At 43.1% G+C, this 12,725-nt stretch overlaps 1 protein-coding gene and 1 long non-coding RNA gene across 8 annotated transcripts in view; one reads left to right on the top strand and one right to left on the bottom strand.

Moving 5' to 3' along the window:
* TLN2 (talin 2) overlaps positions 1-623 on the bottom strand; it is a 378,548-nt gene extending 377,925 nt beyond the window's left edge. For 3 of the 7 annotated variants that reach the window (XM_005285029.5, XM_008164097.4, XM_005285035.5), the window contains exon 1: positions 428-560. The gene's annotated coding sequence lies outside the window, so the exon portion shown is untranslated. Of the gene's footprint in view, positions 1-427 lie in introns of all 7 variants that reach the window. The other 4 variants (XM_065558350.1, XM_065558353.1, XM_065558354.1 and 1 more) reach the window with 3 other exon arrangements.
* The window catches only part of LOC122174054 (uncharacterized), a 30,710-nt gene continuing 18,585 nt past the window's right edge, over positions 601-12,725 (top strand). Inside the window, exons 1-2 of the long non-coding RNA XR_006175343.2 lie at positions 601-1,188; positions 6,027-6,096. This is a non-coding gene — a long non-coding RNA (uncharacterized LOC122174054). The remainder of the gene's footprint in view (positions 1,189-6,026; positions 6,097-12,725) is intronic.

Here is a 12,725-nt window from a genome sequence, read left to right as displayed (position 1 = left end):
TGAAACTAGCTATCAACAAGCGTTAACACGCTCCAGTTCCAGCAGCCGGATCTGGAAGGGTCACTCCATGCATCTGGTCTGCTTTTTGCAAAAGCCCAATCACCGGAAAAGGGATCAGGGGCGAAAGCTGAGCCGAGCCAGCCTTGAGCTTCCAGACAAGATTCCTCTACCAGGTTCAAGAAAATTCACCCGTCTCCTTGCGAGGCTGAGTGCAATGCAATAGCTACATGCAAAAGACAGGTGGAGGTTCATTCCCCTGCAGATCTAGCGCTCCCTTTGCACGGCCAGGCTTCGCACTGGCTTTCTGCATTCCCACCACTCAGCCCGTGCACACAGGGATTATTCCCTGGGTTAAAAAAAGAAACACGAGAAATTCCATGCAACGTGCAATAGCAGGAGAGGGAAAGGGTTCCTCAGAGGCTCCTACCGGGACAGGCGTTACTGTTGCATTGCAAAGCGCCTAACCCCTGCAGTTCGCTTCCTTCCCCCCTTCCTTGCCTGCCAGTGCCGCCTGCTCCTGCGCTCTGCTCCTCCTCAGCCTCTTGCAGCTGCTGCTCACTCCAGGCTCGGAGCCCCCTACCCAGGGAGAGCAGGAAACGCGTCATCACTCTGGGACTGGTCTGCCTTCCTCCTCCCGACCATGCAGCCGCCTCCTCCTCTCACCCCCACCCCACCCCCCAGCTGGAGTAGGCACCCCCCACCCGCACCCCACCCTGGCACCTCTCTAGCGCAGCAGCTTCCCCTCCACAGAGACATTCCCCGGTTCACTGGATTTAGGCAGCAAGGTCCCCCTATTGCCTTCTCTTACCTGCGAGTGAGGATATGGGGGCAGCTGCTGCAGAGACCCCCCCCCCCATCCCACTCCAGGGTTCTGACTCCCAGCTGAGAGGGGAGGAAAGGGGACCCTGCTGAAAAAAATCCATTGATCCAGCTGGATGGTGGGAAGGGGGGGATCTCTGTTCCCAGCTGCAGTATGAACCTCTCTCCCCCCAATAACAGGCTGCCCTGCCCTCTGTCCCTCCTCTGGCAGGGCAGCCGGCACTACAGCAAGGAGCTCTGCCTCCATTGAAGATGTCCCCCTCTTCAGTCACAGCTGCCAGTGGCCCTGGGATAGTTTTCAGGAGGGAAGTAGGCCAGGACATGGCTTCGTTTCAGGGATGTGCAAAGCAGAGAAGAATAAAGTATTCTGTAAGTAGGGAAATTGATTTGTGGAGCAATTCATTTATTGTTAGAGAAAATGCAGTGTTCTCGACATTGGCTAGACACTTGCCCTCACCTTTACTCATATCTATACCACAATATTGTATGGCATCTGAAGAAGTGAGGTTCTTACCCACGAAAGCTTATGCTCCCAATACTTCTGTTAGTCTCAAAGGTGCCACAGGACCCTCTGTTGCTTTTTACAGATTCAGACTAACACGGCTACCCCTCTGATACTTGACACCAGGCAAGGCACTGCATTTAGCCTTATGGAATGGAAATCTATCAACCTCATGAAGAAACTTGCACAAATACAGAGGCATCTGAAGAAGTGAGGTTCTTACCCACGAAAGCTTATGCTCCCAATACTTCTGTTAGTCTCAAAGGTGCCACAGGACCCTCTGTTGCTTTTTACAGATTCAGACTAACACGGCTACCCCTCTGATACAATATTGTCAAGTATGTAAACCCAGGTAGTGAGTACCAGACTTTTAGTCTAAGTTAAATTACTTTTCTAACACTGCAAACTCTTAGGAAGTGGGGTTAAAGGGCTGAAATAGTGTACATACTACAGCAATAGGCATGTAGGACACCCAAGATGGAGATTGCAGGAATTCTCAAAAATTGAGGCAATGTTTCTACAGAGCTAGATTAAATTAATAGGTCTCTTTAAGCTTCCTTCCCTCCCCTTGCACTTAGGTAACTATATTTTATTCTGAAACCAACCCAGTGGACTAAAGAGCAAGTGAACCTAAACTTGAATTTTGCAAAGAGACCCACAAGGGCAGATCCTCTCCCATACAGAGCCTTGTTGACCTGCACCCTACATTGGTGCAATTTACATTTTATTCATCAAACATCTATAAAATGCCCACTTAAGCACCCCTGCACCTACACTGTAGGTAGGTCACACCTCCTGTTCATTCATCACCATCTTAGACAGGAGCTTCTGGGCCAAACAAAATTCTGCGCAATGGATTATTTCAATGTGAATAAAAATATCAACTCGTTCAAGGCAAAACAGCCATTTATATTTGGTCATATTAAGCTTTTAAACGTAGTACTAGCTGGAAACTGCTGTTGGAACAAAGGAAACTAAGGGTTTGTTCTGCATTAACTCTACTGTTAGTGCAGGCAGTGGCCTTGGCTACACTCGGGACTTCACAGCGCTGTGAAGCATGAGTGTAGTCGCGCCGCCAGGGCTGCGAGAGAGCTCTTGCAGCGCTGTATGTACTCCTCCTCTCCGAGGGGAGTAGCTTGCAGTGCTGCGAGCGAGCATGCAGCACTGCAGGCTCTGATTACACTGGCGCTTTACAGCGCTGTACTCACTGCGCTCAGGGGGGTGTTTTTTCACACCCCTGAGCGCAGCAAGTTGCAGCCCTGTACACCGCCAGTGTAGCCAAGTCCATAGTTGTACCAATATAAAGGTACTTTATACCAGTATAGTTATACCATATAGGGAGGAGAATAAGCTATACTGGTTCAAACACCTTACAGCGATATAACTGCATTCACTGTACAGTTTATATCACTATAACTTTTAGTAAAAAGAACAAGAGTACTTGTGGCATCTTAGAGACTAACAAATTTATTTGAGCATAAGCTTTCGTGGGCTACAGCCCACTTCTTCGGATGCACAGAATGGAACACAGCGAAAGAAGATATTTATACATACAGAGAACATGAAAAGGTGGAAGTAGTCATGCCGACTGTAAGAGGCCAATCAATTGAGATGAACTATCATCAGCAGGAGAAAAAAACTTTTGAAGTGATTATTGAGATGACCCATAGAAGGTGTGAGGAGAACTTAACATGGGGAAATAGATTCAATTAGTGTAATGATCCAACCATTCCCAGTCTCTGTTTAAACCTAAGTTAATTGTATCTAATTTGCATATTAATTCAAGTTCAGCAGTCTCTCTTTGGCGTCTGTTTTTGAAGGTTTTTTGTTGCAAAATTGCCACCTTCAAGTCTGTCATGAGTGGTTAGAGAGGTTGAACCAGTGGGAGAACACTTCAACCTCTCTAACCACTCAGTGACAGTTAGACTACTCAATGACTACTTCCACATTTTCATATTCTCTGTATGTATAAATATCTTCTTTTGGTGTGTTCCATTCTATGCATCCAAAGAAGTGGGCTGTAGTCCACAAAAGCTTATGCTCAAATAAATTTGTTAGTCTCTAAGGTGCCACAAGTACTCTTGTTCTTTTTGCAGATACAGACTAACACGGCTGCTACTCTGAAACCTTTTAGTAAAAAAAAAAATCTTAGCCATAATCAAAATCATTTTGCCAGTACAAAAATTGTAGGGGCCTACATGATCAACTGTTCGTCAGCATTGTAAACAGGAGAAAGTGTTTCTCAATTGCATCATCATTCAGCCATTCTCCCAGTCAGCAGTAATTTTGAGCAGTCAAGTGAGCATTAAACCACTGGGCCAACATGCAATTGGACTGTAGAACTAGCAAGTCCTGAAACCCTTTCAGGATTTCTACAGCAATTCATTCCCTGGTGAGCTTGTTGAAGATGGTCTCGTAGTTACTATACTCAAAGCCAGTTACCTTGTACACCTAAGCTGCATGATTAAGGCATCTCAGTATTAACAACCGTAACAGTCATTCTGAGCTACTTAGACCACTTGCAGTAGGGTCAAAAAGCATCTTGCAAATCACAATAGAAAGTGTGCTTAATTTGCTTTATTGCATTAGAATACTTTGTTTGGAGGTGTATTTGCTTTTTTATAAGTTTAAGAATATACATACCTAAATACAAGTATGGAGTTCTGAGGCATTGATCACATCCCTTCACAGCTCCCAGTACAGGAGACACCTTGGGGGATAGCCAGGGATAAGTAAGGGCATGGTCACAGAGTGACTGCATTTCACCTATTCTCAACTATCAGAAAGGCCTATTGGGACCATAAGCAGCCAATTGTAATTTAGAGGAGCCCAGAGGATGCTTTAAATTTTGCCAGGCCCAAGAAGGCTGACTAGAGCCAAAATAGGACTGTGAAAAGGTAACAAAATCAACTTTCTCCACCCACCTCCAAGGCCTGTGCAGCAGAGCTGATAACTTAAGTCCAAAACATTAGATGTTGATAGCATAGTGGTGAGTCTGAGCTTTCAGAAAATAGGAATTATTTATTTTTCATCATGTTTACTTATGCATGTTAGGTGCTTTACAGGTAAATAAAAGACAGAGTCCCTGCTGCAAAGAGCTTACAGTTCAAGTTTTATACACAACTCAGCAAGGCTACATAAATAATGAGGTGACAAAATCCTAAGATTTCTTCCAAACCGGGATGATATTTCCTAGATGATAAAAAGCAACAGAGGGTCCTGTGGCACCTTTGAGACTAACAGAAGTACTGGGAGCATAAGCTTTCGTGGGTAAGAACCTCACTTCTTCAGATGCAAGATTCAGATTCAGACTAACACGGCTACCCCTCTGATTCCTAGATGATGTCAGTGTGTAAAAGTGAGACACTTTTGGGTTTTACACAAGCTTCACATTCTGCAGGAATCAGCAAGTCATACTCTACTTTTTCCCAATTCTGATTCCAGTCTGTACTCAGATAAATCTCCTGATCCCACAGAGACAAGGATAATCAGAAATCTTTTCCATCTTAACGACTAGCTTTGTGAGTACTCTGTTGGTCCTCTACAACAGCTGGAACATTCTGTCTAGTGATGAGTTTACATTAGTTCACTTTATTAACATTTGCAGATGGAAATATTTCTGATGAAAGAAACTCAGAATAATTGAGATGAACCAAAAAGGTGCTTACATCACAGTTCTGAGATTATCCAACATTCCCTTCTATTTTGTTGTGAAGACAACTTTCGCCCTTCATCTCTTTCCTATTTAGTTTGTCACTTGTCTCTTGGAGTATCATTAAACTGGTTTAGCTAGTAGTAGTAACTGCCGAGTTTGAGATTTGTCTGACGACCTGCATGACATAATAATCTCTCACAATCAAATCAGACTCTAGCCGCAATTACCAGCTGTGACTGTTGAGCTGACATGTTTATGGTTCGTTACGAATGAGGGGGAAATTATGACTGCTTGGAAGAAGATAACATTTCTAGGCTTTGTTTCCATCCAGACAAAGCTTAAAAATTGAGACATTCTATTTCAGGCATCTGACTTTACTTTTCCTCCACCCCAGCAGTTTTACCTCATCTCACTATGTCTTCCTCATTACTAGACCTTCAGAGGCTCAAAAGCAAATGCACTTTGGCAGATCAAGAAGTACAACAATCATATGTTTCCATGAAACAAAGTGGCATTGACATATGACCAGCAGGAATGGGAGAGCAGTTTTCAGTTGCTCGCCAGGTGTGTTAGTAGAGATGGGGACCCCCTTTTTTAAGCTTGAGAGGCAGATGTCAGGAGATGCACACAGAATAATGAAATTTCTACATGAACTGCCCATAAATGCTGTCCCACTTGTTCATGGCTCTGGGTTAATCTTTGTATTGAAAATGTCAGCACTTTGATACCTAAACTATATCATGGGTGCACACCTTCAGGTGACAGCATTTCTAGCTAAACCTTCCTGGCATTTTTGCTTACAGTGTCGGATGTCAGGTCAGGTACATGCTATAAACAGTTTTCTAAACTGTCAATGCAAATGCACTTTAAATCAAGAAAAAAATCAATGGCTCAGAATGGGTCCATTTAAATGCAGCATAAATCAAATCTAGGTATGCAAATGAGATTGTAAAAATATGTGCATATAGATATTCCATTAGGATTGGGCATCTTTAGAAAACTGACAACTGAGAAAATAATAATCTTCTACCATCTTATACATTACAACAGGAATGCAATGCAAAGGCTTTGGATGGGAAGGAGAACACTTACAAAGCTCAGGAAACAAGACTCCAGCAAGGTAAATGGACTTATTAAAAGCTAATAGAGGAACATGTTTTGGCTTAAATGTGGCAGATTATTTTTATACCTGTCATAAACATACAGCTAAAGGTAGCATAAAATCCCTCCTTTACCTGTAAAGGGTTAAGAAGCTCAAGTAACCTGGTTGGCACCTGACCAAAAGGACCAATGAGGGGAGAAGATACTTTCAAATCTGTGGGGGAAGGTTTTTGTTTTTGTGTTCCTTTGTTCACTCCGAGTCAGTTAGGAACCAGGGCAGGGAAAATACATCTACCTAAGCCATATCTGAACTAAGCCTCTATTACAGAAATAGTAAGTAATAGCAAGGAAATGCGTTAGATTATCTTTTGTTTTAGCTTGTGAATTTCCCCTGTGCTAAGAGGGAGGTTTATCCCTGGTTTTGTAAGTTTTGCCTACAGCGGAAATCCTCTGTGTTTTGAATCTTTTGTTACCCTGTAAAGTTATCTTCCATCCTGATTTTACAGAGGTGATTCTTTTATCTATTTTTTTAAATAAACTTCTTTTAAGAACCTGATTGTTTTTCAGTGTCCTAAAGACCGAGGGGGGTTGATCTGTGCTCACTTTGTAACCAATTGGTTAGGATATTATTCTCAAGCCTCCCCAGGAAAGGGGGTGTAGCGGTTTGGGGGGATATTTTGGGGGGAGGTAGGACTCCAAGTGGCCCTCCCTGAATGTTTGTTTAAATCACTTGGTGGTGGCAGTGATACCAAGGGCAAGGAAGGAATTTATGCCTTGGGGAAGTTTTAAACCTAAGCTGGTAGAAATAAGCATAGGGTTTTTTTCATGCGGGTCCCCACATCTGTACCCCAGAGTTCAGAGTGGGGAGGGAACCCTGACAATACCTGTGTAAGAAGGTTTGGAAAAGTCAAACGCAGGAGTCCTAGTGGGTCAAAACTAGAGAGGTTATGTGACTTGCACAAAGTACACAGCGAATCCGTGACAATCACAAAACTAGGAATAAGCCCAGAGTAATAGGTCATCATCTTGTACTCTGACCACTAGACCATCTTCCTCCGGCATATGTACCCTGTCTTTGGAAAGTATAGTTAAGCAAATGGTTTGCTAAATAGCTTAAAACAACCAGATGTGGTGTCAAATTCTGAATTAGCGATTGTCTAACAAAAGAACAGGTGGTGAAGTAACATTTAATTAAAAAGTCACCACACAGAATAATTGCAAAAATGGTATTCTAGTTCTTAATTATGTATTTAATTAGGGCTCCTAAGTACCTTGGAACATTAACATAGTTTGGTACAGCCTGCTGTCCCTGACAGTCCAATCTCTGAAAGTAGCCTGTGGATACAGAGCTGTTAGGCTTTATCAGCCATATCACTTCCCCCTCTCTGCCCTTCTGGGGTGATGTCCCAACACTTCCTTGAGCCCTGGGGCTCCAATTGTAGAATCATAGACTATTAGGGTTGGAAGAGACCTCAGGAGGTCCTCTAGTCCAACCCTCTGCTCAAAGCAGGACCAACACCAACTAAATCATCCCAGCCAAGGCATTGTCAAGCCAGGCCTTAAAAACCTCTAAGGATGGAGATTCCACCACCTCCCTAGGTAACCCATTCCAGTGCTTCACCACCCTCCTAGTGAAATAGTGTTCCCTAATATCCAACCTAGACCTGCAACTTGAGACCATTGCTTCTTGTTCTGTCATCTGCCACCACTGAGAACAGCCTCGCTCCATCCTCTTTGGAAGCCTCCTTCAAGTAGTTGAAGGCTGCTATCAAATCCCCCCTCACTCTTCTCTTCTGCAGACTAAATAACTCCAGTTCCCTCAGCCTCTCCTTGTAAGTCATGTGCCCCAGCCTCCTAATCATTTTTGTTGCCCTCTGCTGGACTCTCTCCAATTTGTCCACATCCCTTCTGTAGTAGAGTGACCAGACACCCCGATAAAATCGTGACCGTCCCGATATTTAGGCGTTTGTCCCTCATCCTGATCGATCTTCGGTCGGGATGCAATTAGTCCCGATATTTCGCAGTACTCCTTGCACTCCGCCTTTTTTTATTTTTATATTTTTTCCTCCGCCGGCAGCACACAGCTGTTCTTGGCTCCCCCCTCCCCGCCCCCCGACAGCATTCAGCTGTTCTCGGCTTTTTTTTTCTTTCCCCCCCTCTCCTCTGACTGCAGGCAGCACTGGGGCACAGTAGGGAATTGGGAGAGGGAGCTGTTTGTGTTGTTACAACGGCAGCACTGGGCTTTTTTTTTTTTTGCTCCGCCGGTGGGGGGCCCCCCCCCCATTTGTGTCCCGATATTTTCTTCCTGTCATCTGGTCACCCTACTTCTATAGTGGGGGGACCAAAACTGGGTGCACTTCTCCAGGTGTGGCCTCACCAGTGCTGAATAGAGGGGAATAATCACTTCCCTCGACCTGCTGGCAATGCTCCTACTAATTGTGAGTAGTCCTGGCATTATGTGTGTAAGGGGAAGGCTCTTTGGGCGCGCTTCCTTGTTACTCACACCCATTTCAGTCACAAACTGTCTCTCAGACATTAAACGCCATACTTTTCTCTTTCTGAATGCAAGGAAGGATCACATTTGTGTAACGGAAGGTTGAATTTGGGCCTAAGTCTTCATACTGTTTGCTTTTTGCGTAGTCTTATCGAAGCACCGCTGCTGTGTTTCTGCTCAGTCTCCTTACTTTGTCTCTTACTACTTACTACAGTCGCCTTATTTTGTTTCTTCCACACCCCAGCACTACAAAGAACAATACACAAAGAAAATCCAACCTGTTTGTGTTACTCTGTTACATCAGTTTCTTCATTGTGACTCAGATTGTTCATTCTTGTAATAATGGAAGCCCCCAATTCTTGTTGTAAAATTATTTTCAGTCCCACTTAATGTGATTACATCTTGCAGGAGACAACAGAAGTTATTCCAAAAAGGGTTATGGCACCACTGACTCTTACTACTTAGCTTTGCATGGGAGTTTCTGGAAGAGATTCATTCATTTGAAAAATGTCTTTTTAAGGACCTAAATCCTTTAATAGTAAAACGAAATTGCCTAAGGGGTCACCTTCCCTTCCCTTCCCTCCCTCCCTCCAGATTACTTTATCAGCATTTTACTGTTTAAAATCAAGCTTGGAACTGTGGTAATCATCCTATGACCTCACCACTTCTCCTTCCCCAACTCTGAAGTCTGTAGTCACGAGTGACAAAAAACAGAGTTCCAGAGTATTGAATGATTTGTGTCTATGCAGGAGAAGCTGATCTTATCAACTTCTCTTAGCTCCATAGTTACATTACAGTCTAAATATAGCCTTGTAGAGAAATTATATTTTCCCTTATATGATAGTTGCTACATCTGCAGAAAGTCACTCATCCAATTTTAAATTAACTACAGGATGACTTTACAGAATTAATATGCTAGGTAAAAAAAACACAAACAAAGAAACACAAGTATCTCTGGAGGGCAGAAAATCAGGTGTGTGTGAACCAATGCCTCATTTTAAGGGAAATGGTGCTTTCAAAGGGTGGAAGAATAGGATTGTGGATCAGATTTGGTACCCAGATTCAGTAATGTGTAAGGCCAGGAGACTGAGAACCAAGGATCACTTTTAGAGGCACTACACCTAATAGTAATATTAGTAGTTAGGGCCATAGGTTGATTTCACAATTGCTTATTCCAGCTCCCCTCATATACAGTATTAGCAACGTCCAAAACATTTTAATATCTAAAAAGCAGAGTTTCCCATGGCATTACCCTGTCACTCTGAAGGCAACTTATTTTGCTTAAGACTTTGATTATGAAAAAAAGTTCATGAAAATGTCCGAGTTAAAGTCTTGGATTCAGACCATCACAATATCCAATATGGGTTGGTGTTTCCACTTGTGGCTTCCAAACATATCTTAAAATTAGTGTTTGGAGCTGAGCCATAAAACATTTCCAGGCTTTTGAAACATGTGACAGGACGCACAGAATACACATGTGGGATGCTCTCCACATCACTTGTATGTAACTAAATAGTGACTCACAACCTGAACAGTAAGTTATATAGTCTTTTAATCTAATATCTTGCCAGTATGTACAAAAAGACAGTATGTACAAAAAAGCTATCGCATTAAATACACATAAAATATTGCACTTTTGAAAATGGGATGTAGGCTCTGAAGTCACTTAAGCAATTTGGAAAATTTTATCCAGGAAACAATATCAAGCCTAACACCTGAATGATGAAATCCATCATTATATAGAATAGCAGCAGTGTTTTTCAGTTGCCACTCCTTTTAAGGATGCTGATAGAGTATTGGAACAATGCCCTGGTTTTTAGGAAATAAAATTGGTGTTTTCCTGCCCCTTAGTTCCCTCCATGTTACCACACATTAGCTTTGTTGTCATTATAAAGCAAAATGTTTGCTTTTTTTTTTTTTTAATTACAGCAATTCAGTATTACGGAAAAATCCTCACTTTTAAAATATGAGACATTGTTAGCACCTTGTCTTCATACAAATCATTCAAATAATAAGCTCTATTTTATACATAACTGTTTCCTTTCTGTGTTACAGTCTCCTTCAGTACTTGGCTACATCCGTTTTACTGTTCAGATTTATAGATTGTTATGATTTATAACAGAACAATTATTTTATGCTCTGAAACAATGAAATACAGATTTGGGCATATGTAAATGAATCAAACAAATACATTGTCTGAGTCTGTGCAATACCAAAGGAAAGAATTGAAGTTGACACAAGAATATTTCCTGCTGGAGGTCTGCCAAAGAAAAATTGGCTGCACTAGTAATGCTCATTATTGTGATTTTCATCTTATTTGTAAGTTTAATAAAGCATCAACATCTGCTTATGATATTAACAGGGCTGAATCCAAGCTGTAAGCTGTTTGTGCATAAGCTATATAATTTCTTTCAAAATCAATATTTATTTGCACATTTTTTCACTCAGAGGAGAAAACAACCCTCCTTTTGTGTAGTACAAAGCATGGGCAACACTTCAGTCCCACTTAAACCCTAAGTTACACATGCTAGCCCTCTGCATGGAGGTAAATTTCACCCTCAGTATGATGGTGCTGAACTCTGAGCATGTACAGTAGCTTTAAAATCAGTAGTACAAGCCATTTTAAGGGTGTGTTCATTAACAGCAAATATCTGAGATCAGATCAAGCCTCCTATATGTGCTGAGAGCTTCTTTGAAGGACAGTGTTATGCCTCTGGGGAGCCGGATGGCTCAGGGAGTTAGAAATGGGATATGAAGCCTTTTACCTCTAAGTCACACCTTGAATCCTGTCCCGGCTGGTAATTACCAAAGATTATCACTCCTTACAACCCAAGATCTGTGCACAGAGAGGACTCTCTGCTCCCAGATTTCCCTTGTGGAAGGGGGCTGGGGTTTCATGCCATACCATGCTGAGGCTCAGAGCTGGTATGGTCCTGGGCTCCAGGGATCCCTTGGGATATACCAGATATGGGGTCATCCCCATGACTTCTTCCATGGAGGGTGAACCCCTCCTCTCAGTGGAAAGATTGGGAAGGAACTCCCAGAAGGGATCCCCACAGAGATTCCCTCTTGGCCATAACTGCCATCTCATGGCCGGGCTCTGGCCTCTGTGAAATTAGCTGGTGGTTTCAGTTCAGCATCCTAGTGATTGGGTCTGTGCATGACAATAATCAGGGCTGTAAATGACAGGGCCAAATAATCACTGCTCAGTCCCTGCAGCGTAAGTGTGAGTGGCAGGTTGGTGCATGGGAGGCACATATAGCTCCTGCCTGTGCTACACAACAGAAGGCTTGAGTCTTCTGGGCTCTCAGGCTGCCACCTTCCAAACTCTGATCCCTTGGCCTGCTGGGGTTATTAGTGGGTGGCACCTGCATGGAGCTGTGAGCATATGGCTGGTGTGGTTCATGGATGTCCGCCATGCCAGCTCCTTCTGTGGCAAGAGGGAGACCCTAGCACATGTCTCCCTCCAGAGCACTAAGCTGCAACCCCTCTTCCAGCTCCTCCTGCTTGGGTTCTGGCTGCACTTTTCCCTGCAGCTTTTCCTTTATGCACTCCTTGTCCACTACCCAGCAAAGTCATGGCACCATCCTGTCAACCTCCTTGAGGCACTGGGCAAGATGACTATAGATTAGTCCAGGAGCAGAAAGCTCGATGGGGGGTTGTCAAGGCTGCTTCCCCACTCTGAACTTTAGGGTACAAATGTGGGGGCCTGCATGAAAACTTCTAAGCTTAACTACCAGCTTAAATCTGGTCCGCTGCCACCATTCCCAAGTGGATTCCCTTCCCTGGGAAGCCTTGAGAAACTCTTCACCAATTCCCTGGTGAATACAGATCCAAACCCCTTGGATCTTAAAACAAGGGGGAAAAAATCAATCAGGTTCTTAAAAAGAAGACTTAATTAAAGAAAAAAGGTAAAAATCATCTCTGTAAAATCAGTATGGAAAATAACTTTACAGGGTAATCAAACTTAAAGAGCTCAGAGGACCCCCCCTCTAGCCTCAGGTTCAAAGTACAGCAAACAGAGATAAACAGTCTAGTAAAAGGTACATTTACAAGTTGAGAAAACAAAGTAAAAACTAACACGCCTTGCTTGGCTGTTTACTTACAAGTTGGAAATATGAGAGACTTGTTTAGAAAGATGTGGAGAACCTAGA

This window comes from Chrysemys picta, chromosome 10, assembly GCF_011386835.1.
Source record: "Chrysemys picta bellii isolate R12L10 chromosome 10, ASM1138683v2, whole genome shotgun sequence".
Classification (NCBI taxonomy): Eukaryota; Metazoa; Chordata; order Testudines; family Emydidae; genus Chrysemys; species Chrysemys picta.
This window is presented reverse-complemented; position numbering and strand designations above follow the sequence as displayed.